Here is a 26,923-nt window from a genome sequence, read left to right on the forward strand (position 1 = left end):
TCTGGCCACAGTTTCCTGAAAGAAAGATTGGTACTGAATCTTTTTATATAAGACACTTATTGACATGCAATATACATGTAATAAAAGAATGCATCCCAACCAATGGAAAAAGACTATACATGCTTCAATAAAGAAAAATATGCACAGAAGGTCAGAAATCTTTGCTGTACCCTTTATTTGCAAATCACTCATCTTGAATTTATTTTAGTACAGTCAAACCTGTCTATAGCGGCCACCCGAGGGAGACAAAAAGTGGCTATTACAGATATGAGGCTGCAATTGATGTGATAGGGTCATTCACATGGTTTTTCTCACTGGGACAATTGTTTGTACTAACCGCATGCAACAGGTGACCACTATAGACAGGTGGCCACTAAGGCAGGTTTGACTGTATGTCTTAGCAGCAAATGTACTTAAGCAGATTTTCCATATTTTGACTAACTTTTTGTGAAATAGAGCAATTTCTTTTTTTTTTTCATGATATGGGTTTCACAAAACTTTTTTTTTAATAATTACTACTTGGCATAGTAAAAAAAAAATGATGAAAGACTACATACAACGTATTTGATGCTAAAATAATGATTTCAAGGAATAACAAGCATTCATGCAGTATGACTGCAGAGATATGATGTGCTGTGTTTGAGTTCTATAAAAAAAAATACATTAATCCATCATCATTTCAAATCATTTGTGGCTTTGGGGCTGTGAAATTTGTGATAAATGTGTGTTTGCAAAGCAAATAAATGGCCAGGTGCACAATATCCCTGTGATGAAAACCTCTGTGCTAATATTTATTATTATATTTTATGATTACATCCAAACAGTGACATATTTTTTTTTTCCTCTCTCTCTCTCTCTCTCTTATTTGGTCATTTGAGTAACCAATTTGACCCATTTTTGTTGGTGTGTGCTTGTTCATCTGTTTGTTCAATTGTAAGCACTGGCCAAATGACATGAAGTAGCTCCAGGCTATTGAGTAAATTTAAGTGCATTGAAGCAAAAGGCCAAAAGCATTATCAGATTGAGGAAAATTTGGTCTGGTGCTAATGACTTCCCCCATATCAACCTGCGCTAGGGAAAAAGGATAAAGTTACACTTCAAGAGAGCTTATGAATATTAAAATGAGCAGGCTAAATCAATTGAGGCAAACATGTAGGTATAACTCCCTGAGCAAACGTATCATTTACTCTGGTGCTCAATGTCTGTGATTACAGAAGTAGTTACTCTATTGAAGAAGGGAGTTTTAGTAACAACAACTAAAAAAAAGTAGTCAGAGCTTAGTTTAAAAAAAGTAAAGAAAAAAGTGCCATCTTCAGAATAAGGAGTGAAAAAATCACTAAAATTATCTATCAGATGAAAATGTATGTCATTCAAACTCACTTTCATTCTTGGGAAGAACCCTTTTTAAAGACCACCAATCTCTTATTCCAGGCCAGGAGCTGGTTTCAAATGGTCAACTCCAGCACTGTTCCAGTGACTACTTTATCATAACCATGTTTCCTTTTAAAAAAAATTGACCCTTCTCACACTTCTTTCTTTTACTTTGTTCGCAAATACTTTTTTTTTTCCCTCATGAGAATGGACATTGCAAAATCTACCTTGTTGTAAATGGAGCCAGTTCTACTTTGCCATACCTAGTCATTCAATATCCAAGTGAGATTACTGTATACGCCATATATTCACTGAATCTAGTTTTTCACGAGTAGGACTTTTCTACAATTTCACAAGTGGATAAATTTGCGATCTGAGAGTACTGCAATGAACCAAGAAATGTATGCATGCATGTCGCTTTCATGTCAAGATCAAAGTCAATATTTTTCGTGTGTTATTAAATTTGCAATTTGCACCTGACTAGCAAAATTTGCAAAAATAAAAACCTTGTGAAATATATGGCCAATACAGTAGTTTGTGGCCAGATTTGAGTCCACGTATGAGTAATTCTAACCAGTACAGTGCCCAATATGCCCGGACATTTACAATCCAAGATTTGAAGTGAACACAATGCCACAGGGAAAGTCAGTGAGAAACGGTGGTTACTCTGCCAAATTAAAAAGTCTCAAAAAATAAATAAATGAATAAATGGGCTTAGGAATCCCAACTGCAAAGGCATTAGCAAAATGAAAGGCTTATGAAATGATCTGCTGTTATTAAACTGAGAAGGCAATGTACAAGAAAATCGAAGACAGCAAAGCAAATGCGTTTTCATCATGCAAATCAATCCTGCAAAATAAAACTACATCAGTTACTGCTGCTGAAAGTGAAATATTAATTGGCTCATTTACAGCACATTTAGAAGCATATGAGGAAAAACAAAAAGAACAGGAGTTCGGGAATACATCCTAAACTGTAGCATTTCCAACCTGTTACATGAGGGAAAATTAAAATATTGAATTAAATGCAAAAACGAATGTATATATACACATATATGATTGTGATAGACAGCTTGCTTGCATGTGAGAACTTGCAATAAGCCATAAGTGCTCATTAAAAATAAAATATTGCATTAATATTATGCAGTATTAATGCTAAAACCTTGTCTGCTTCATCCTTTATGAATCACCCGTCGAAGCTGCTCATTTGGACAATTAATCCTGTTTGCATCATGTTAATGCATTTGTTTCCTGTTTCTGATGCTTTTTCCCCAGAAAATACCAAGAGAGAGATACAAGGGTCTGTACCATAGACAAGTAACATGGAGGAATTAGAGTCCCACTTATGTTTGGCAAACAGCATGTGTCCACCCATAGAAACTGCATCTGAATGCAGGCACACATGCCTATATGTGCATGTACTTTGAGTTAGACCAGTCTCAAATAAACAACACAGCTGCAAAGCAATAGCTTTAGATTTGAATTTGTTAGACAAGTCCCGAATAAACAAAATGGTTGCAAAGCATTAATAGCTTTAAGTCTGTGCATTCTCACAGACAGCAAGGTGAATAGGATGTAAAAGACTGTAAATAATGAGGAATTACATTTTCATACAATAAATTTCATCAAGTAAAAAAAAAATAGTTTGTCTCATCCTGTCACATACAATATACTTCAACAGAATGTGACTTCAAAACTCTTCAAAACCTGAGTGAAATGCATTCACTTTACTAGCCAAACAGAGGGCATCTGATGACATTTTTTTTTCAAGGTTTTAAAAGTGAGCGTGGCATTTTCAATTTTTGTGCCGACATGAGATTATGCATTTCAAAATGTAGGCTTGTGCTCTCATTGAATATCTGTGGCCAAATGGTGTCTTTTTTTTTCCAAAAAAAAAACAAAAAAAAAACTCAGCAAAACAAAAAAAGTGAAAAAAAGACTCACAATCTTGCCGAGTTTCCGGCGACGTGACGTGGTGTCGTGGGGATTTGTGTTGATGGAACTGTTTACGTAGACACTTTCTTGACTAGGTGACTCTGTTATGCCGACATACGTTCCGTCAGGGATGTCCAATGATGATGGCCTCTACATTTGTTTTTTGTTTGGTTGGTTTGGTTGGTTTTTATACGACAATCATTACTTACAAGAAGTTCTTCCACCAGTCAAGTAAGACATTAAAAAGTCATGACCAAATTTCCTCCATCTCTTAGTGTATACTCTAAACACAGTGTGGATATGTCGGAGAGAGTGAGTAGCACCATAAAGTTGCACCTTCTAACTATTCGTTTGCCAGAACAATATACCTGACATAATAGTAAATTTACTTGGATGATACATCTGTATGATGAAATGTACTCTACGGAAATGAGAACAGGAAAAGAGCTGAACTCTCAAAAATTATATGTTACTGAAGAGAAAAATAAAACCTATTCTCGAAGTGTTCAGATTCTTGACAGCTATTTATAGTCTCATTCTCTTACTTTGAGGATGCATACACACTACAAGAAAAAAGGTTACGGCACAAAACATACGAATAAGTGAAGGGAATTACTGTATTAGATGCTTCAAAAGAGATATTGATGCCTCATGTGAAAACATTGAAACAACACGCAAAACTGCTGGCTTTAGTCCCACATGAGGATTAAATAGCATCTAAGGCATTTGGAAAACAAACAAACAAACAAACAAAAGACAAACAAACAAACAAACGAATCTATGGCTGAATTATCTAAAGGCATCACCTGTAAAGAAAAAATAGATATAAATATATTTTGAAAAAAAAACCCCAAAAGGGCCAAAAAAAAATAATGTCAATCTCCTTGAATTCCTTCAAACAAAAACTTTGAACAAGTTGGACACACGTGCAAGTGAGCATCTGCTGGTGCCGATGTATCCTGGTTTACCGGAGGAGCTGTGCATGGCAGAAAGCAACTCGAATTGGGGAACCAGTCTGGAGTTATGGGCACTCACATCACACCATTCTGATTCAACATTCATAAGTTTGATCATTGCTGCCATTTTGGATTTCAATGTTACAAATCAGCCGGTAAATACATGCACATCCACTTGATTTTTTTTTTAAACAGAACATCACAAGCAGACATGCATACAAGGTACACAAGCCTTGGGATTTCAAGCCTAGTTGGTGTAATAATCATCACAGGTAGCCATGCTGGGGCAGGCAGAAAAGCTACTCTAGTCCTGTCTTGCCAATTAAGGGGGTGGGGTGAGGAGAGAGGGGAGGTGTGGAGTGAGGGGGAGGAAGAGGGGAGGGGAAGGGGAGAGAAGGGGAGGGGAAGGATGGGGGCAAATTCTTCATGGTACACAATTACACAAGCCTTGGATTGTAAGCCTGTTTGGTATACTTGTTGGTGGTAGCCATGCAGAGTTTGATACAAAGGATCCTGTTGTCCTGTTCGGGCAAAAAGGAAGGGGGGGGGGGAGGGAGGAGAGGGACATTCAGGGAAAGTGGAGGGGTAGGGGTACATGGGTGGGGTAGGAGAGATGGGAGAAGAGAGTGAAGGAGAGGGGGGTGACAAAGGGAGAGGGTGGGCAAGGAGAAGGGGTGAAGGAAAAGAAGAGAAGGAGGAGAAGGGAAGAAAAGAGATGGGAGGGGAAGGGAAGAGGTGGGGAAGGTCGGAGGAAGGGATGGGAAAAGGGTGGGGTGTAGAGGAGCTGAGGGAAAGGGGAGGGACTGGGTGGACAGGTGGGCTTCTTCCTACTACAAACCAACAAACCTTGTTTGCTTGGGTGTGACCTCTCTTGACTCTTCTCAACTAAAATTTACCACAACAGATTAAAAAACACCAAACAAACAATTCTAGGATTAGGGATTGCAACTTCCATGCAAAGAAAAAGTGGACAAAATGTCTTTGGTAAACTTGATTTGTGCAACCTTTGTTTGATCACATTTGCTCCCAGGTTTCATTCTCTTCCATCCAAACACGTACATTCATCACTGACATGCATTTTACATAGACACATTAGGATAGGACACGCAAATGAGATATTAATGGTTTTTCCATCAATCACTACACCCAGTAATAATTCTGCTTCAAAAGAATATAGAGGGTCATATTGCAATAAATATTAATCAATGCACTGACATGTCAGGCTTGTATCTCATGCTATTTCAGGAGATATTATATTTCATTTGAAAATGATCACATTATGTAGCCAAATTTTCCCTCATGATATTCTTTACAGTAAAAGTGATACATGTTTTCATTCTAAAGAGCTTTTTATCGGATCTTCCTGTAATTTTTTGACTAAATTCTCCAGGGGAAAAAGACAGGTGTCTCATCATAGTTTAATTGGAAAATGAAATGCGCTTGTGTTAGATGGCTGTTCACATCATATCCAACAGCCATAATTAGGGCGTCATCCAAATCCTAACATCATGCTCTTACAGTTGCACTGAAAACAAATTGTTTGGCCAACTCTGTGGGACATATGCTTTTATGGCAATAAAGCCCATTCTAACAAGAATTTCAAGAATCCAGGAGACAATATGTTTTGATGCACGCTCCCCCCAAAAAGTCACAAATGGATAACTAACATGCCACAGTTTGTGTGAAATTGGGAAATCAGAGAAAAAAAAAATCATGCATTTTACTCCACTGAGAAAGATGTACACCATAACTTCACATGACATGATCCAACCAAAATGAAACATACCCAAGGGATGATGAAAAACATCACTCACTCTCTGACAAGATATGATAGGAATATGACTCTCACAGCAACACAAAAATTCACATATAATATACTCCTGTGAAAAGATAACCAAGGTTTAATAACACAGGAATGTTACTTTTCAAAAGAACTTTCTGCAAATCAGAAAACTCAAGCCCCTGTCTCATTCCCCCCCCCCCAAAAAAAAAAAACCAAAAAATATAAAACATAAAGCAAACTAGAAGGTAAGTAAACTATGAAAAATGTTTGAAGGAATTAAAGCCCTCTCTTACAAAACACTGTTCATAATTGCCAATTCCAAAAGAAATATATCTGAAATGAGAGAGAGAGAGTTGGCTCTAGAGGGCGTCCTTTTAATTGCTGAGGAGAAGAGATAAAAAACATGAGAGTTGAATACCAGGAAACAGACGTATATAAAACATGCGAGAAACCACCAACATACCTGGATGTTGTCTGTCTCGTCCGCCTTCGAAGACGAGTTCTCAAAGGCGGCCAGCAGCTTCTGGACCATTCCGTCCTCCGCCGACTCGTCACTGCCCACTGTGCTGCTCCTGTCTGGCTGCTTACCAAGCGAGGGCGCCACCAGCGCCTTGAGCAGGTAGCCTGCATCTAGAATGTTTAAGGTCTGTGGGAACCAGAGATGTTTGATGGGGACTCACTAGACATGTGCACTTTAACAAAAATCTGTGTCTTCTCTTTTTCGTACATGCATCTCAACATGGCACTTTAACCCGTTGAGGACGAGTCCTAGTATACTTGGGCAGGCGTCTATGGGGGAATGCATGTTGTAGCAAGATTAAACCATCCTCACCAGGTTAAGATGTTGCATGAGACAATGTACACTCGTAAACCACTAAGTCAGAAAAGAATTCTTGGCTGACTCTCAATCACCTATTAAGATAACTTAATATTCACATGTCAGTGAGAAAAACAGATATGCCAGTTTTGTGATCTGGTAACACTGACTAAACATTATAGCTGGTAACGTAACTAAAAAAAAGGAAGTTTCTCATTGAATTTCTGGCATGGCATTAAATGGGACAAAGGCACACTTTGCACATCTTTCGCTCTTTCCTGAGAATGGCACAACATATTTAACTCTTTATGTGCCATGGTGGAAATCCCCTGTTTGCCACGTTATTCTGAGACACGAAGGTAGTCATGCTTTGAGAAAGAATTCTGTTTTTCAAATTTGTTTAACTTCTACAGATTTCTGTTAGGATGGGCATAATAGTAGGCAAAGTTAAAGAGGAATGCCAAGCTTTGTTTCGATATAAATTGTATGACGAATCTATTTTCAATTTTTCTTTTGAATGACCAGTTGCTACATTACTGTAAAGGCATGACTTTTGCACATAAAACCGTGACAGAAACTTACAAGCAATGTACGAGCAAATCTAGTTGGGAACATCGCTTGATAGTCGATCACCACATAGAATGCAAGCCGTATATGAGAGGAACAAAAGCATGAGAAACGCTTTCATTGTGCCGAGGGATTAGCAGTAATTAGCGGTTTATCGATCGGTCTTGGCGGTTTTGTTTGTTGAGCAGAATATGCGACGTTGGCACGCCGTCGACTGAGTCGGACGTGGGAACGTGGCACATAAAGAGTTAATGTGCCCAAAGTGGCCTTTTAGTACAAGATAGCATTGCAGCTTGCTAATCTCATTCTTGTGTAGATCTCTACACTCCCCCCTGTGTGTGTGCACCCTCTCACCTCAATGTAGAGGAGGACCTCTCCGTCTTGGATCAACTTGAAGGCTCCCTTCATCTTCACCTCCTTCTTGTCTGCGATCTCAATCTGCATCCCCTTCATGTTGAAGGTAAAGAGCGTCACATCATCTTTCGCTGCAGAGCAGGAGAACACGGTGTTCTTCACCGTGATCCATTTCTTCTTGATTTTCGGCTCGCCATACTTGATGCCATATATATTGACATATCCTGCAAAGCAGTATATTAAGTGATAGAAATTTGCTGGCACTGGCACCAAAAATGCAAATTTACTTAGTTTACTTCATCACCACCACCACCATCATCATCAACTTTAGTACCATCAAGGTCCTCCCTCCAATGCTTTAACATTATTATCACCAGCAGCACCCATACCACCATCAAGAGATCTTCATAATCATCATTATCACTATCATTATCCTCCTCCTCCTCCTCCTCCTCCTCTTCCTCATCATCATCATCATCATCACCATCATCATCATCATCATCATCACCACCACCACCACCATATCATCATCATCATCATCATCATCATCAAAATAAACTCTGCCACTTCTCTTTCTATCATTTTTCCTGTCATCAAAACCAGCTATCATCAATTAGACCACAGTTTCTAAATCTGCTTTTCATCTCTATCCATGTTGGTTCCCATCAACATTCGCCATGTCTCATATCCCTATTACACCAACTTTACCCACTGGACTCTCCCACTGGAAACCTTCCTATCAATATCACTGACACATATTTCTGTCCAACTGTAAGACCAAATAAAAGGCAATGAACGAAGTTAAATGACAATCAATGATCCCAATAACGCATCCACCTAATATCACCTAGCTTTTTGTCAGCATCACCTCAACAGCACAGCAAATTCATCAGTATTTCCACAACCATTCATTTGGAGGGCCTTTCAGGCCACCATTTCCCATAAAATCAGCATAAAACAATTAGGAATCACCACCCTGGCAGCAAAGAATGAAGCTCTCGGTCAAATCCTTAACCTGTTGAGGGTGAGCTGGGGGGCGTTTCATCAACGAGTTCGTCGGAGTTTTCACCGACAAATTTGCTATCAGCCAATCAGACGCAAGGATTTATACTGACAACTGTTAAAAGCTAATGAAATCCTTGGTCTGATTGGCTGATAGCAAATTTGTCGGTGAAAACTCCGACGAACTCGTTGATGAAACGCCCCCCTGATTCTGCTATAACACGCATCTCCCACAGACAATCCTCCCCCCCCCCCTTCCCGAGTATCGTCGGGACAAGTCTTCAACGGGTCTATGGTGACTCATCGCTGTCAGCAAAATATTGATCCGAGGAACTTTTCAGTTTAGGCAAATTTGGCTGGTGATTCCACCAAAATTTGCAAAGTCTCAACAAGGGGTGTAGCACATAAAGAGGTCCGAACAAGAGGTACACTCACCTGATAGTCCACCACCTGGTTCCAAGGAGAGTTGGGGTGCGACCTCCTTCTCCTTTTCCTTCTCCTTCTCCTTCTTGTCCCCTCTTGAAAATAGTTTCCCTATTTTAAACAAAAATATTCGAGCCTCATGGTGCAGCTGCAGGTCAATCTATGAATCTTATCACATATTATACAAAAGTAAATGAGCCTCGAGGCAAATCATTCTATGAATCTTATCACACACTTTCTGTGTGTATCTGAATGACAATCTATCTGTACCGGTGCAGATCGAAAAATATCTATTACAGTCAGCATGAAACATTCATATACAAGTGCCCAAAATTTTGAACCAAAGCAACACAACAATAGAATGCAATGAAAAACATTCATATACAAGTGCCAAAAAATATTGAATCAAAGCAATGCAACATTGGTGCAAGTGCATCTCATTGCCTTATACTAGTTCTGACTTTTGATGCTCTAATTTGGCACAGTGTACCCGTTGACTGAATTAGTATAGTAATGAAGGTACATCAAGTTATCAAATATGGGTGGAAATGTTTTATTGTGTCTGCTGACAATGATTACACCATGGGAATGAAAGCTGCTTTGTTCTGCTTCTTTGCCTTCTGAACATTTTACTTCATACTCTTACATAGCAGCCTGCATTATTCTAAACAAGTGAACATCTGATGACCTGGGTTGTTGCAACTACTCGTTACGGTATCCCATGTAGAAGGCAAGGCACCTTTATGGGTCAGGATTTCAATACACTAGCAACTAAAACATACTAACAAATTACTTTCAATCATCAAATCCAAGATGGAAAAGGGGATGTTGAGTCAATTACAAGATACCTTTCTTGCCCCCACTCCCTTCCTCCGGCTCCTCGGCTTGGAATCCTGATGACGGTATGATTGTGTGGTCGATGGTTGAGTATCGCTTGAGAACCTATAAGCACACAAGGCAGGGGAAAATAAAATGAAATCGACAGTTTGTGATTGACAGGAAGGGCTGTTGATGTGTCTCTTGACTGAGTTCAGTCACGAATTGGTTTTATTGATAATCCTTTCTTACATCATGTGACCAAACTTTGATATTCATATAGTGTGGTGATATGCTGATACACACTTCTATGATGAGAAAATGCAAAGTTTGGTTCTCATAGGAATAAAGATAACAAAATTCACCACCCTACTCTCCAATACATTATCTCAAGAATTATGCCATTTTGTTAATGTATATGGGAAAAAAATATACATTGTTTTCTGCTTCTTGCCATGCATGTTTGTGATATCACTGAAGCAAAATACATATATATGTATGATAAACCATATTCATCTCTCAAAAATATATCCTGACAAACTGAAGACGTTTTTTTTTCAATATCTTGAAGAAATATAGATAAATAAAAAAACAACAAAAGAGAGAAACCTCCACAAAATAATGGTAAATGCTCATGAAGTATAAAATGAAGACAAAAAGTAAAAACAATACAACACATCTTGATTAAGGGCAGGATAAACAAATTGATTTTGATAAGACAGTATGTCTCTTGCTTTAGATAGATCTCTTTGCTGATAGCTCTCACTAGCATGTGTACATTCGACATTTTTGCATCACAACAGAAACTATAACAGGTACAGCAGATCATAAGAGAACATGGATATGTTTTAGCAACTTCAGCAAGGCACTGAAAATAGAAATATGACACATCAGCAGAGTTCAGCATGGTGATAAGCTAAAAAGGTATATGGGGGTTGAGCAAGTGAGGAGAGTCTGGATGATATCTGTTGAATGGAAAAGATTTCTTGTGTCAAATTTAAGCAAGAATTTGAACTTTGATGACAGGAGAGCCAGAATATCACTTCGTTTGCAGCTTAATCAATTGCAGAAAATGGCCAAGCTTGAATTACCACCATAGAATTCTTCTAAAACTTGGACATCTTGTAAACAAAAAAAAAAAACGAGCTAAAAAAAAAAGAACTGAAAAAGACAACTGCCTATTATTCACTTTTGGGCGTGAGTAGAAAGCTTGATAGAAATTACTAATGAGACTTGCCTACATATAAATGAAAGATCAAGAAATAGAAATGTGAATAGTTATCAACGTCTTTCTACTACGGAACAAGAAGGATGTTTTTTCTGAGGACACAGCCATTTTTTTTTAATGTATACTTTGTGAAAGTATATGCATTAAGCACGTGTTGCAATCTTATAAAAGGACAACAAAAAGGGAAAAAAACTTGCAAAATAAGTTGCAGCATAAAAGCAAATCCATATACCAGGTAGAATCACAGGCTCTGTAATATCTTCCCGGAAGGCGTGGAAACTATATAAAAATGCAATCATTTTTGTAGGGTACAAACTCATAATGTTGGAGAGCCAAATTTTCAAAGCACATCAATCCCCTCTGACAAGCAGAGAAACAGAATAAAGGAAAGAGTAAATCAGGTTGAATATATCACTTGACTGTATACTTACACTATAAAGGAGGTAGAGATTCAATACAATTATCTAACTTGATTATTTGAATGCAGTTCTTGAAAGCTATCTACATTAATTACAAACTCAATGATATTCATTCTTAATACTACAATGTATATTTGTGATCATTAAAAGTAAATTTCAAAATTCTCCCTCTCTCTCCTTCCTCACTCTCTCTTCCTAAATAGTGAGAGTTAATAAACATAAAGAGAGAAATACATCTAAAAGTGTATATATAGTGAATTTCATATCTTCATACATTCACAGATAGATACATACAGACATATATAGAAAGATGCATTCATGCATACATTATGTACAGTCCAACCTCAGATATCCGGCCATGTTGGGACCCGCACCCGTCCGGATAACCAATATGGTCAGATATGGGAGAAACGGCGTTAATGTAAATGAACATACAGCTGCCGACCCAGTGGTATCTAAGTTGGTAACATGTGCCACAACAGTGGTAGTAATCTATGCTAGCCAATGTACACTTAAAATCACTGTCCATTTTTAAAGGGAACTGAATCATTTCAATGTAATATTCATAGCAAGTTTCTGGAGGGAATAGTATAGGTAAATCTTAAGTTTTGTTACATTTTGGATAGAGTTTAAAATTACCTTTAAAAAAATATCTTTACTAAATGAACATGTCTGAATGATAGAAGAGTTCGGAAAAGAGATGGTGGGATAACTGAGGTCATACAGCATAATTAAAATTGTATGGTCTCAGTAGGAGAGAGCAGAAAGAAATACTTACAGCGACCCATTTATCGGCATCTAGCTTGGATTCTGCTGCCATCAGTAGAGGGTGCTTCATACTCTGGTGATTGATTCGGAAGACGAAGTCCCTGTTGGTCTGGACACCGACGTACCAGACGTCTAACCCCATCATGGGCAACCTCTGGGCCTTCTTGTCCTGATCATCCATCATCATCATCATCATCATCATCATCATCATCACAGTAAAAATGAAAGAAAAAAGTTATTGAAATCAGGGAAGAGCAGTAAACATGAACAGCAAGAATTCATCAAAATACATCATATTCCTATGAATGTTGTTTGAAGGTTGTACCCACTTATGGCAATTGAAAATACTCCAAATAGTCTTTTATTCAGAAATTTTAAAACATACATCGGTACTATTAATTGCTGATGACTGCACAATGCAGAAAAAATGTGCCCCAAATTTGAAAGAATCTGCAATTTCTACTCTATCTCATTACATAGACCTGAAGACTGTCATTGCTATCCCTGAAAATGGGATGGTAGGATGAGGAGACCCTTTGAGAGTGTTGGAAAGAAGAGGAAGACAAGTTGGGGGGGGGAACTGAGATGGAGATGGAAGAAGAGGAGATGAGGAAAACAGAAATAGAAATAGATGGAGGAGAAAAAGACCATGATGATAATGATGATGATGATGATAATGATGATGGTGATGGTGGTGGTGGTAATGGTGGTGACGATGATGGTAATGGTAGTGATGGTGATGATGATGATGACGACTGTGGTAGTGGCAGTGGCAGTGATGGTGATGTTGACGATGATGATGATGATTGTGATAATAATGATGGTGATGGTAATGATGATGATAAAAATGACAGTAGTGATGATGGTGATGATGGTGATGGTTTTTGAGATTCACATGGTGATGGTGATGTTGATTTCGATGTTGACGTTGATGGTGATGACGACGGTGATGGAGATGGTGATGGTAATGGTACTGGCAATAATGGTGATGATGATGGTGGTGGTGATGGGGTGACAATGATGGTGATGGTGATGGTGATGGAGATGCTGGTGGTGATGGTGAATGGTGATGATGGTGGTGATAACGGTGGTGATGACGGTGGTGATGATGGTTGTGGTGATGGAGGTAGTGGTGAAGATGTTGAAATAGTTGGTGATGATGGTGATAGTGATAATGACAGAGACCACTTTACTAGTCAGAGACGAAAGTAATGTGTTACATTCTGGTTGTAAAATTTCAGTGCTGTCTGCAAGACAGCCGCACAACAAACCTTGTAACTTTTGTAAATCATGAGCTGGTTGTCCCTGGCAATCACGTAGCGCTTCTCCCACTTCCCAAGAGAGATGCCTCCCTTTATTGTGCTGATCATATTGTTGTAGTAGAAGAGTCTGTCGATGAGGTCGATGTCTGTTTCTGACGCATGCTCATTTTTGAACTCCTGTAGCTTGTCGGTCTGTTTCTTTTTAGGTTTCTCTCTGGAAAACAAAATACAAATTGCTCCAACTTTATACAGCACATATCGCTTCATGCAATATCATACTCATTTCCCCCCCCCCCAAAAAAAAAGAAGGATATCATATCATATAATTTCTTAGTCAAGGTCTCATACAGTACCTATAATTAAATCATGTTATGTCAAACATTCCTCAAAGAATGGTTCTTCATATCAAACTGTTGAGGGGACATTGAATGGGGAGTGAAGATAAACCATGTTATCATGATTCTCATGTTGAATTTCTCAAAGGAAATTATGTTAGCAATGCTCATCGCTATTACCACACATATGTAGGTTTGATCTGATCTGCATTAATCTATTGCAATTGGTTTTCCCCTGCAACACTGCCTCCTCTTTGAGATAAATTCACCCTATATAGTGAATTGTCCATGTTCAAGTTTCAATGTTCGAAAGCAAAATGTGTTCAGTTCATGATACTCACGTAACCTCGACTTCGACTTCATCATAATCTGTAGAGTCACTGTTGTAGTCATCCACTGGTATTTCTGAAAGAGAAGCATTCCAATTGTTTTATTTGGGAAGCCTTCACACAAATGAACAAGGCACAATGGAACACCAAGTTTTTCCGCTTATAACTAATATTGGTAACAAAACAAAGCTTAAAGTACAAAGAAAAGCCTTTAAAAACAAATTTGCTTGAAGTCACTAATCTCTAAGCATCAGTATATTCTATCTGAGCCAGCAGAGCAAACCTCCTGTGTAACAATGAGTGTCTCCACACATAATGAAAGGAATCTTCAATGAATTGCTATTCTGCATTCACATTCCAAATTCCTTGAGTATAGGTGTAGCGTATTTCACATTAATTAACTGAGCCTCCTCAGTAGATTATACAATACTGGGTGTTTTTTTTTTTTGTATGTTTTATTGATTTCATGATTACAAACAATACAAATTACACAATAATTATGAACATTTGGAACAAAAAATATAAATAATACAAATAAGATCATCAATAAGACATAAAATTCAGTATCATTTTGTTCAATAAACAAATCATTGTGGTAGTTACCAGTATAACATTTTACAGGTTCTACCCTAACAAATACTGTTTTTTAAGTACACCATTGTGTTTCATGGGCAGTGAAATATCTTATATTCTGAAACTTGTTAAATTACTGACCTATACATGACAATTACTTAGAATACTAATTCTCACGAGACCAGCTAAAAAGATTCAAAGCAAACTGCTATGTCCATTGGTGTTATTTCGACAATGCTACAGACATCTGCATCCGAAAGGGGTGCAAAACTTACCCCCTCCCCCATGCTGGAACATGAATGTGCTTCCGCTTCCTTCATCACTGACAGAACCAGGTGGCATCGATCCCTGATGGCAAAAGGATAGAGAAAGAGATTAAAAATTGAAACATGGGGAAAAGTTGCATGCAATGATGTCATTGGGAGACATAGACAGAGACAAAGGGATAGAAATAGATAAAGAGATAGATATAGAAATAGAGATAGAGATAGAAATATAAATAGAGATAGAGATAGAAAGAGAGATAGAGATAGAAAATAGAGATAGAGATAGAGATAGGGGCATTCAGGGGGAGATATATATAAAGAAGAGGAACATATGGGAAAGCCGTTAACAATGGTATCACATAGGGTCAAGGACAGACAGAGATAGAGATAGTTACTGAAAAGAGAAAGAGGCAAGATTAAAAGAGGAACATACAATTGTAAGGAGAGGTTACTCATGATGATATCACAGAGAGACGAAGACTATTTGAGACAGAGATAGATATGAATAGTTAGAGGGAGAGAGAGAGAGGGTGTGTGTGTGTGTGTGTGTGTGAGAGAGAGAGAGAGAGAAACATGGGAAATACAAGGGATAGTTACTCTTAAATGATGTCATAGAATGATGAAGAGAGGGAGAGAAAAAGGAATAGATAGATAAGGAAAAAGAGAGAAAGTGAGTTAAGAAGGGAGAAACACAGGTGAATATGGTGATGACTAAACCAATAGAGAAACAAAGAGAGATACAGAGAAAGGTGGGGAGGGGAGAGGGAAGGGAGGGGGAGGGGAGAGATAGAGGGACAGAGGGGGAGGAATTATATCTATACAAAGAGTGATATGCATCATTAGGGAACACACACACAACACACAGAGATTTGGTGACTGAAAATTGAATGATCAATATACGAGACACAGATATACAATAATAAAGATGGGGAGAAAACAGAAATGAATATATTTAGAGTTGATATAAGAGAGCAAGAGACTGATATAGGAATTATCAAGACAGTTCAGAATACACATACATGGAAGAACAGAAATGTGCACTGCCAAAAGAAATCAAGGCAACACAAAGAAAAAAAAACTAAAAATCAGCAAAGACAAGAGGGAATCTAACAAATTACCTGAATGAGTATAGTTTAAACAAATTGAAAATATACACAAGTATAAACACATTACTATCATTCAGAAAAATTTTCACCACTTAAACATTAATGCACTCTCAAAACATAAATAAGTGTTCATGATAGATTTTCCTGAATTTAAAGAAAAAGAACAAATCAGCATATGAAAAATATTTTAGCGTTTTTGCCATTTCTTTGGCAGTTGACTGTATCCGAGGTTTACAGTGAATCAAGCCACCATCTTGTGGCCAGTGCTCACACACACTACAAAATACAACTGTGTTCCAGACAGCGAATACCTCTTATCACAGGCACAAGTCAGTTGGGCGAGTGAGTAAATCTAAATCACTTGGACAAAACTTCCAATATCTAATTTTGTCTCCAAGAGTCTGTTTATCTGTCTGTCTGTCAATCTGTCTGTCTCTCTCTCTCTCTCTCCATCCATCTTTATATCTCCATGTATTTATGCATATATCTATGCATTATGCATCTTTTGTTTTATTTACTTATTAATTAGTAGCTACAGACAAAGAGATGATAGAATACAAAATATAAAATACATAACATTACCTGTTGCACATATGGCAGACTGTTCAATACAGCACTCTAGAAAAAGAAAGATTAGTGAATCTCATCTTCCCTTTAACTTTGATTTTCTGATTATTTTTTTAATATTTTTTTTACTTTCTTTTGAATTTGTCTACTCTTGCTGGAGGAGGTTAATGCTACAGAGAGAGATGGAGCAACCATAAGAAAGCTTGAGCATTCTAAAGCAGCGTATTTTATATGGCGTTGCTCTTTATAGTAACATGGCTAGTAGAGAAGACTACGGTTTAAAGGGATCGTTCAGTTTTGGTTGAGACCTAAATTCAGGTTTCTAACATGTTTGGGTGAGATAATGAGAAACCTCTTAAGAAAACATGAAAGAGCATGTAATTCCAGGAGGAATCCAACATTTATTTGATGAAAATTGGTTTTGAAATGGCTGAGATATCCAAAAACAGAGCGATTCAAACAAGGCAATCGCCGAATTGTGTCTCGCCCATTCGCGTACAAGGAATTAATATTTTTTATAACTCCCACAAGTTAATTGACCTGCTTATGACCTTTGACCTTGTGGTGACCTTCAACACCCTAAGGGACATTCACCATCCAAGTTTGGTCACAAACGGACAAAGGGATCAAAAGTTATGAGCCACAATCAAAAAGCGCCCTAAAAACATAAGATTGGGCCCTAAAAGTTTGTTGACCCCTGTCTGTGACCTTTGACCTTGTGATGACCTTTAAATCCCCAAGGGACATCTACCGTCTAAGTTTGGTCACAAACGGACGTAGGGATCAAAAGTTATGAGCCACAATCAAACCGCGCCCTAAAAACATAACATTGGGCCCTAAAAGCTTGTTGACCCCTGTCTGTGACCTTTGACCTTGTGACGACCTTCACCTCCCCAAGGGACATCTTCCATCCAAGTTTGGTCACAAACGGACAAAGGGATCAAAAGTTATGAGCCATAAACGAAATGCGCCCTAAAAACTTAACATTGGGCCCTAAAAGTTCGTTGACCCCTGTCTGTAACCTTTGACCTTGTGGTTACCTTCAACTTCCCAAGAGACATCTACCATCACCCAAGTTTGATTGCCATTGTAGCAACATGTGCTGAGTTACGTGTGATAAGAGAGTCTTGCAAGCAAACTTTAACGTATGACCTCAAATGACCTTTGACCTTATCATGTGACCTCTTATGGCACCATAACATGAAGGTACCCCCAGTGCATCCACCACCCAAGTTTGATTGCCATTGTAGCAACATGTGTCGAATTACATGTGATAAGAGAGTCTTGCAAGTAAACTTTAACGTTTTGACCTCAAATGACCTTTGACCTTATCCTGTGACCTCCAACGGCACCATAACATGAAGGTACCCCCAGTGCATCTATGACCCAAGTTAAGTTGTAATCCAAGCAACTTATGTGAAGTTATTTGTCAAAAGAGAGTCTTGCAGGTAAACTTTAACATAGAAAAGAGAGTCTTGCACATACTCTTTAATATATGACCTCAAATGACCTTTGACATCATCACATGACCTCTGACAACATCATAACATGAAGATACCCCTAGTGCTTCTATCATTCAAGTGTGGCTGCCATTGCTGTAACAGATGCCAAGTTATGCATCATAAGAGAGTCTTGCAGGTAAACGGACGACCGACGGACGACGGACGACGGACGGGACGACAGACGGACGCCATTTGGATCCCATAGTCTCACCTTCACCTCCGGTGGGCGAGACAATAAAAGGAGGGACCCACCTTTTATTACGAACGCTTTGTTTTACTTTGTGTTTGGATGTCTCGGCGATTTCAAAACCGATTTTCATCAAATAAACTTTGAATTCTTCTTAGAATGGTATGCTCTGTACTATTTCATAAGTGGTTTCTTGCTATCTCGCAAAAAGTTAAAACCCAAATCTCATCTCCACCAATACTATACCATCCCCTTAAAGGGGAAGGCTAGTAACTGATCAGTAGTAATCAGTGGAAACGCTGGGAGATGATTGTTCCAATCCTTATGGGATTCATTCAAGAGCACATTATATATCTATTGTTGTGTGAAAATTATTTGCTTCAGAATGGTCTCATATTCAAGTAATGTGCAGTTTAATGTTTCCAGGTTAGCATGCCTGGTCAGTGACGGGGCATTAAGCTGCACATTACTTGAATATGAGACCGTTCTGAAGCAAATTATTTTCACACAACAATAGATACATTATGTACTCTTAAATGAATCCCACAAGAATTGGAACAATCATCCCCCAGCATTCGCACTGATTCCCACTGATCAGTTACTCGCCTTCCCCTTTAAGAAAGGAAACGTTGCAAGAAGTATACTTGGCGCATGTAAGAATGGCTCTGCGATCCATTAGAGTGCTTTTCTGTCTGTTTGGCATAGTAAGGAGCATGACCACCAGTGATGCAGTAACTGAGAGAATTTTTTTTTTTCCTACAGAAAGATCTACGTGGCAGAAGTGCTAAAGTTACGCGATCTATTTGAGTGCTTTCTTATATATATATGTCTGGCATATGCAAATAATGAAGCAGTGTCTATAGTTGCAAGAGGTCATGTGCGAATAAGTTATATTTTGTTCAGTGGAAACTGCTCACATAAAAAGGGAAAAACATGAAATAAGTACATACGTCAATTTCAAGAGGATGTAGAGGACGAACGATGACTATTTTGCTATTTGTATGTTATTCCACATCATCAACAGCCATTTCCCCTAAAATTTGATATTTTAGATGAGCTTGACATACTGATACATGTGCCATTGTGACATTTCTCAAACTGAGGAAGCTTATAAAATAATGAACTACTGATCAATGGTCTTTGTGCACCATATAAGAGAGAGAGAAAAGAAGAAAAAAATCCCCAAATAAATATGTCACTATAACTTGGGTATATACTTCATGGTCATTTTTTGCTATCATATTATGGTTTTAAAGATTGACAACCATATTTACCAATTTTGGAAATTATGATTTTCCATCCAAAAAAAAAAAAAGGTTAACCTACCCTTAAAAAGTTAAATTCTACGACTGGGAAGTGATAAAACAGTACACAAGTTGATCACTGGTTAACCATTTGTGAAAATTGAGTTCACTACTGAACTATCATGTACTTAGTACAGTATGTATTTCTGGTGGATGATCAAAGACAATTACAAATGTATTGATCCTTATTCTCAAAAACGTAAGAAGGGAGACGAATTACTATCATAATGAGTGAATCTGACAAGAAATAAGATAAGACAATTTGTGAGTATGTCACAGAAATTGGTTTTCTATGCGTTCACTGAAAACAATGACAGAAGCGTTGTTCTTTGATTATCCATATGTTTGTCTGTTTGTGCTATCAAATAGTCCAGCAATGCATTTGATATTGCAGCCAGATGTGACTTTTGTATGGATTTCTGCACTTTAGTACTCATTAAAAAAAAAAACAACAACAACAACTAGTATGACTTCATTCTAACACTCAAAGCTCCTATTAACTAGTGTGAACTTTTTCTATGGAGGCATGTCACTATGGCAACAAGGTACAAATAAACGGTGGTTAACCTTCATAGTCCTCTCTGACAAATCTATCCATGCAAAAATAAGAACGAAAAACAAACAAAAAAAATATCATGAATTTGAGTTGCTTAAGAATGTTTATAAATGAGTGCTGAAATACTGCATTTGTTGTGTTTGGTGAGGTGTACAAAGAGAGGTGTGGTAGAATAAGAAATACCATACTGTGATGGAGAACAAAAATATCTGGGTTTTTTTTCCAGAAAAATAAACAGCGCAACACTTACCAACAAAGATCTTATAATAATGAGCACGTGAAAAAGAGCTTTTTGTGATATATCTAATGGCACTCACCGATCTTCCAAACAAACTTCTTCTCTGTATGTGCACAAACACAAACGAATCCTCTAATTCCCCTGTAACAGACATATCCAAGACTAGCAGTGGTTGGAGTATGATATAGCTAAAGTGTCCACCATATAGGTACAGCCACAATTGACTAGCAAACAAATTAATCTGTCACAACTGAACTTTTATATGACTGATATAAGTCCTGGCCAGCTCACATTTTTTCTGTGAATCTAAATGAATCAGTTTAGGTGTCTGTCGTGGCTTGGCCCACTTCACATTGTTTCCTCCATATCCTGAATGACATCACAGCATTTTCGTGTTTTTATCGCCGTCCGGTTTCCCACGCCTACCTCTGTAACGACGCTATGATGTCACATTCATTATCTATCTAACGATTATTTACACAGCGATTGAGTGTAAACGTGTCCACAGGTGCACTTTCTCTATGCTGTAGTTTAGACACTGTCTTCATACACTGTACAGAGCTGAAAATACAGTGCCTTCTCTACAGTTTATTTTACTTGTGTTGTGTTTTCATAAATTGCCATCTAAAATATTTCATTGTTGGCTTCATTATGGCTAAATGTGTGACACATAACACCTGTCAAACACAGACACACATACACAGAAAAAAACCGAAAGGTTGATATACAATTGCATTGTTAAGTTGCAATCAATTTCAGTCAGTTACTCTCATCGTATCTTTAAAATGCCTTTGGTCACTCAAATGCAGACTGTGTAAGATGTGTCAACATTATGCATATTATGAGGGTAGAATGATCAAACAGGACATTGCGACTATACAGGCCCGGAATTCACGAAGATGGTACAATCTTGTCCATGGTTTAAACCATGGACAAAGACCATGGGACGCCGAGTGGTGCATGGAATATTTCGTTACGAAATCAGTCATTTTGTTGATGAAATGATTATTTTGTAATGAAATGACATTTCGTAATGAAATAGGCCATGCAACACTTGGCACCCCATGGTCTTTGTCCATGGTTTAAACCATGGACAAGATTGTACCACCTTCATGCATTCGGGCCAAAGAGTCTGACCACCTGCCCTCTTTGAACTAATAAAATGTACTGTGCTGTGTTTGGTTAATGTTGTGAATGTTGCCTGCATCTTTTCTGGATGATTCTAAACACTGTGAGTTCAGTTCTATTGCCTATTCTACCAATTCCTCTGTTTTTCCAACCATATCTCACTATCAATTTAGTGAATAAACGGACCAACTGGACCTTTTGAAGGGGTTCATCTAATTGGTAAATGTCTGTTAGATGCAAATCTTATTAATAGGTAATCAACTCGAGTTTCATTCTACCTTTGTGAGATTTCACCTACTGATTTATGCAGGCCTTATCATACTGGCGTTGACTCACTGGGATATTGTCAGTCTCATCATTCTGTCCGAACACAGGAACAAATTGAAGAGATGGATCTGGGAGGCTCACATCCAGCGGGGGCGCGAAAACACAATGAATTGCGACATGGGACAAAATAAATTATCTTCAATGTACATTCCCAGTCTATCTGACTATAAGACTGTCAATAACCACATCTATATCAAGTCAACACTGGTCTGATGAAGTCTGCAGAAAACAGCAGGAGAAAGCTCACACAGGTGAAATCAAACCTTGATTGTAAAATCCAGAAAGTTGCTTCTAATTGTCCAACTGGATGTTTGAAGAATCCTGTTTCATGGTATGTGCATAAAAATTTGGCAGTAATCTAAGAGTGTTATGACTGTGTGTTCTGCTAGCATATCTAGGGCAAGAGACTAGGGGTGAGATCAAGGTGGGTGGGGGAGGAGGAGAGGGAGGGCGTGGCCTCCTAGCACCCTTACCCGACCGGATTCCGTGGTGCTGTCATCTGGGTCCTCGTAGACATCTTCCACCTCGTCCACGATCCTCTGTTTGGGGATCGGTGGCCGATTGTCCATCGACGGCAGCTTGGGGGGTTCATTTGCGATGGGGAGTTCATAGAAGTCTTCAGTAATACTATAAGGGGGACAATAAAGTGCATATAAATGTCAAACAATTTGTACATACAGGATGATTTTTACCAGTGCTAATAATTCTCTGTCAGAGTTATTACAATATTTTAACATCATTTATAATGTCATTTCAGTTACATTCATCATTATCATTACTGTTCAATAGCATTACTACAATTATAATATCATTATTACAATCACTATTACTGTAACTACTGTAATTATTTCTATTACATAAAAGTCATCATCATCATAATAAAACTAACACAAGGACGCCCACCATGTATAGATGTGTGGTCATACGTAATTTGTAACCCAAACACTGTGCGACATATGACTGACAAATGCGTAGGTGTCATACACTATTGCTACATACCTTCCAAAGTTCACATGACACTCTAAATTCTGTAAAATGCATTTGTGACCCGCTACAACAAAAAGGTCCTAAAGTCGCGCACGGTCGAAGCCGTGAAAATCGAGTTTGAAGTCAGAGCATTAAAATTGGTCAAAACTTACGATTTTCTGATTTTGATATATTATTGGAGTCTAACATGTCTTCTATCATCTGTCGAAATTTTGAAGCAAAATAATCAAAGGAAAGATAAAAAAATAGCGTTTTTCTGAGCCATGTTTTTTGGCGTTTCAATGAAGCAGAAACTGGTTCGAAAATTTGGATTGAGCGCCACAGATAGGCTCCGCCCCTAACAACGACCAGAGTGATCTCATTGGTCAGTTTGCTGCTTGCTGCTAACCGAAGCGTGAAGCTCGCACACTGCCCAGTCGACTGGTGCGTGCGGGCGGGGTGCGCTATGCTTCTCACATCCTGGTCACTGATTGGTTGGTGAGGAGACCGCCGACGCTGATGTTCTTGAATGAACTCTTCGGGGGTTGCTAGGGCTTACCTTCTATTGTCCAGAGGTGAAAACTGACTTGCATGTCCCTTGATCACGATTGCATCGAAAGGAAGACTTCTAGGACGCTTTTCTCGAAACAGTGATTTTCCAGACGTCTCGACATGCTCTCTTTTAAACATCGATATCTCCACAGCCGATCATTTTTATAAAATGTGTTATATATCAATTTAAAGCAGAAAGATTAGGGGATTATATCATGCAATTTTCAAATAATCGACCTCGCCCGACTTTAGGATCATTTTGTTGTAGCGGGTCACATTTGATAAGATGATCGACCACAATTGCTATTCTCTCATATTATCATACATCAACAATAACAGAAATAAAAATAGAAAATAAACATTTCTAATACTTACCTTCCAACTTGTGTATTTTGATATTCATTCTGGAAAAAGAAAGAGAGAGAGAAATTCTGTTGAAGTTGGTATAGAGAGTCATTTGGGAAATGGACAGTGAAAAAGTTTTTGATTTTCAGCATTCAATTCAACAAAAGACATCAGACAACAGTCAAGCAAAGTTAAACTGGAAGGTAACACAATTATGATGATTGGTTAAACAGAACTTTTTACCCACTGATCTTTATCTTTCGTAGGGAGATCAGTGATTTCTACCCATACATACTGAGTATGTACTAGTATGCATGCTGAAAATCGCCTTATTTCCCAATATAGAAACCTTTGGTTAAGTCATCAATGCCAGCTGCGCGGCATGCCTCGCCCTGGACCAGAAACTAGAGCACGCACTTTAGTGCACGTATGAAAACCTAAAAAAAATATGCCACTTGAACTCCAAAGTTCATTGACAATACCTGCCAAAATATCAAAAATCCTTCATAAAATCCATAAAAATTCCCAGATCACTGCCAAAATTTAATTGTCTGTTACTTGTGTCATTCTCAATCTTTTCTGTAAGTTTCATCCAAATCCATTTACTACTTTTTGAGTTATTTTGCACATGGACAAACAAACCAACAAACCAACACCGATGAAAACATAACCTCCTCCCTTAGGCGGAGGTAATTACCCATAAAAGTAAATGCTTATTCTTACCACTGAATCATTTGTCTTGCTATTCCTCCATGCCTCTTGCCTCAGCTTCTCAATATCAAGTGGTCCATTACTTGTTTGGGCTGCATGGTACAAAAACAAACAAACAAACAAACAAATGGAGGGGTCAACAAACTTCATGAGAACATTGAGTTTGAATGTTTCAATACCCACTATCCAAATGCATTTGAAAACGCCTTTCGGATCGCATTTCTCTCGTTGTTGCATTTTTCATGCTCTGTCGTGAGTCGATTGGGAGGCCTTGTTACTGCACAGCTCCCTTGCGCAGTTTGACCCGAGGAGCAGAGATGTGGAGTTGGCAGTGGTTGGCATGGGCAGGTCCAAGCTATCATCATGTTTCAAAACAACTTTGCGTTTATCAACTCTACAGAAATGCGTTTCCGGCTCAAACACATTTTTTGGGGGGCATTTCAGAAATGTGTTTCTAACCCCATCAACAGCTTTGTGTTTATCAAATGCCCAAAACTCCCCGAAAGTTTTTTGGAAACCTTAATTCCACACTAGAAGTGAGTTGATAAATGCAAACACTGATTTTTTTTTTCTGTAATGAGCAATTTCTGATGTGAACTTGAACTTGCCTTTGAAGACATATTCAATCTGATGCACATCTGCAAATCAATATACCAAATATGATGACCTGAATTCAAGTACATTATGCATGACAATTCAAAAGGAAAACCAGAAAAGAAATTTAGTTTGAAAGACACATACAGTCCTCTTCTTCCCAAATATGCAAATCCAAAGATGAGCCATCCCTTCTGACAAGGTACCCCTACATACATCATGTTGCCATGGAGACATACGCATATATATATATATATATATATATATATATATATATATATGCTTTGTATCACATAATATATTCTGGTTCATGACTGATTAATCTTCTAAGATTCTGTGAAAAATTAATGCTAAAACACAAAATTATGCTGCTTGGATTAATAAAGTGATTCACATCAAATATGGTACATGCCCTCTGTTTTACAATAAAAAGAGTGAACCTTGAGAACACAAATGTTTTTAAAAAAAGAAAAAGAGAAGATCTTTGCCTCTTCTTTTTTTCTTTCTTTTTTTCGGTCCAAGTCATGTGGCAGCTGCTTGTATCCCACAGAGCTTGCTAAAATCTTCTGGCAGGAAATTTGGATCTCCCACTTAATCAGCAAAGAGGCGCGATGAAAAATTTACTTCTCTTAAAACTTCTAGAAGACTATCCTCGCTGACTTCCTTATTTCTTTTCTTTCAACCATTGGTCAGGGGAAATGTTATGTCGTAATGGTTATTGTCAAGGGGCCACTGAACATCTTTAATGTGTGTATGGAAGGGGGGGGAGGAGCAACTGACAGTGCCCATAGAGGTTCCATCTTAGAAGAAACATCCTCCCCCTTAATCTGCAGAGAAGCTCATCAAATGCTCTCCACAATAACTGAATGACTCTGAAACTACTTAAACTGAAACTCACTACATTGCCTTTCACTTATTTGGGTTATAGAATGTGTGTTGTGAGAAGAAATTGTATATCTATGTGGTTACCACTGTTGAGCCACAGAATACAAAGAGTTTGTTCGCAAAAACCGATAAGTCCATTTTTGAAGATTTTGAAGCACGGTCTCTGTCATAAAGTACAAAATAATACATTTTAAATGATATATTGGTCACTACATATAAAGGTACATTTTTGAAGTTATGATCAAAAGAATTTCAAAATTTTCTTATTCTCTTTATTTTTCTTGACCTTTAATCGCAAATATCTCCATTTGGCAAATATGGACTTATCTGTTTTTGCGAACAAACTCTTTATTCATATATATATATATATATATATATATATATATATATATATATATGTGACCCGCTACAACAAAAGGATCCGAAAGTCGGGGGAGGACAATTTTCTGAAAATGGCTTGAAATTATTCCCTTACTCTTCTACTTAATTTCATATATAGCACAACTCATAATATTTTTCGGTTGGGAAGATATCAATGATTTTATTAGCGCATGTCAAGTGCTTGAGGAAATCAGAGTTTCGAGAAAAACGCCTACAAAGTTTTCCTTCCGACGCTATCATGATCAAGGGGAGGCGAGACAGTTTTCACCGCTTGACAATAGAAGGCATGCTCCTAGCAAACTCCGCGATGTTCATTCAAGCTTAGCGCCAGCGGTCAACGCACGACCAATCAGTAATTGGGATGCCATGCA

The 26,923-nt window shown here is 38.0% G+C and overlaps 1 pseudogene; it reads right to left on the reverse strand.

Moving 5' to 3' along the window:
- The window catches only part of LOC139739665 (uncharacterized), a 61,219-nt pseudogene that overhangs the window by 25,870 nt on the left and 8,426 nt on the right, over nt 1-26,923 (reverse strand).

Source organism: Diadema antillarum, unplaced genomic scaffold (assembly GCF_040938485.1).
Source record: "Diadema antillarum isolate AM-2024a unplaced genomic scaffold, OU_Dant_1.0 seq00000810_RagTag, whole genome shotgun sequence".
In the NCBI taxonomy this organism is placed as follows: Eukaryota; Metazoa; Echinodermata; class Echinoidea; order Diadematoida; family Diadematidae; genus Diadema; species Diadema antillarum.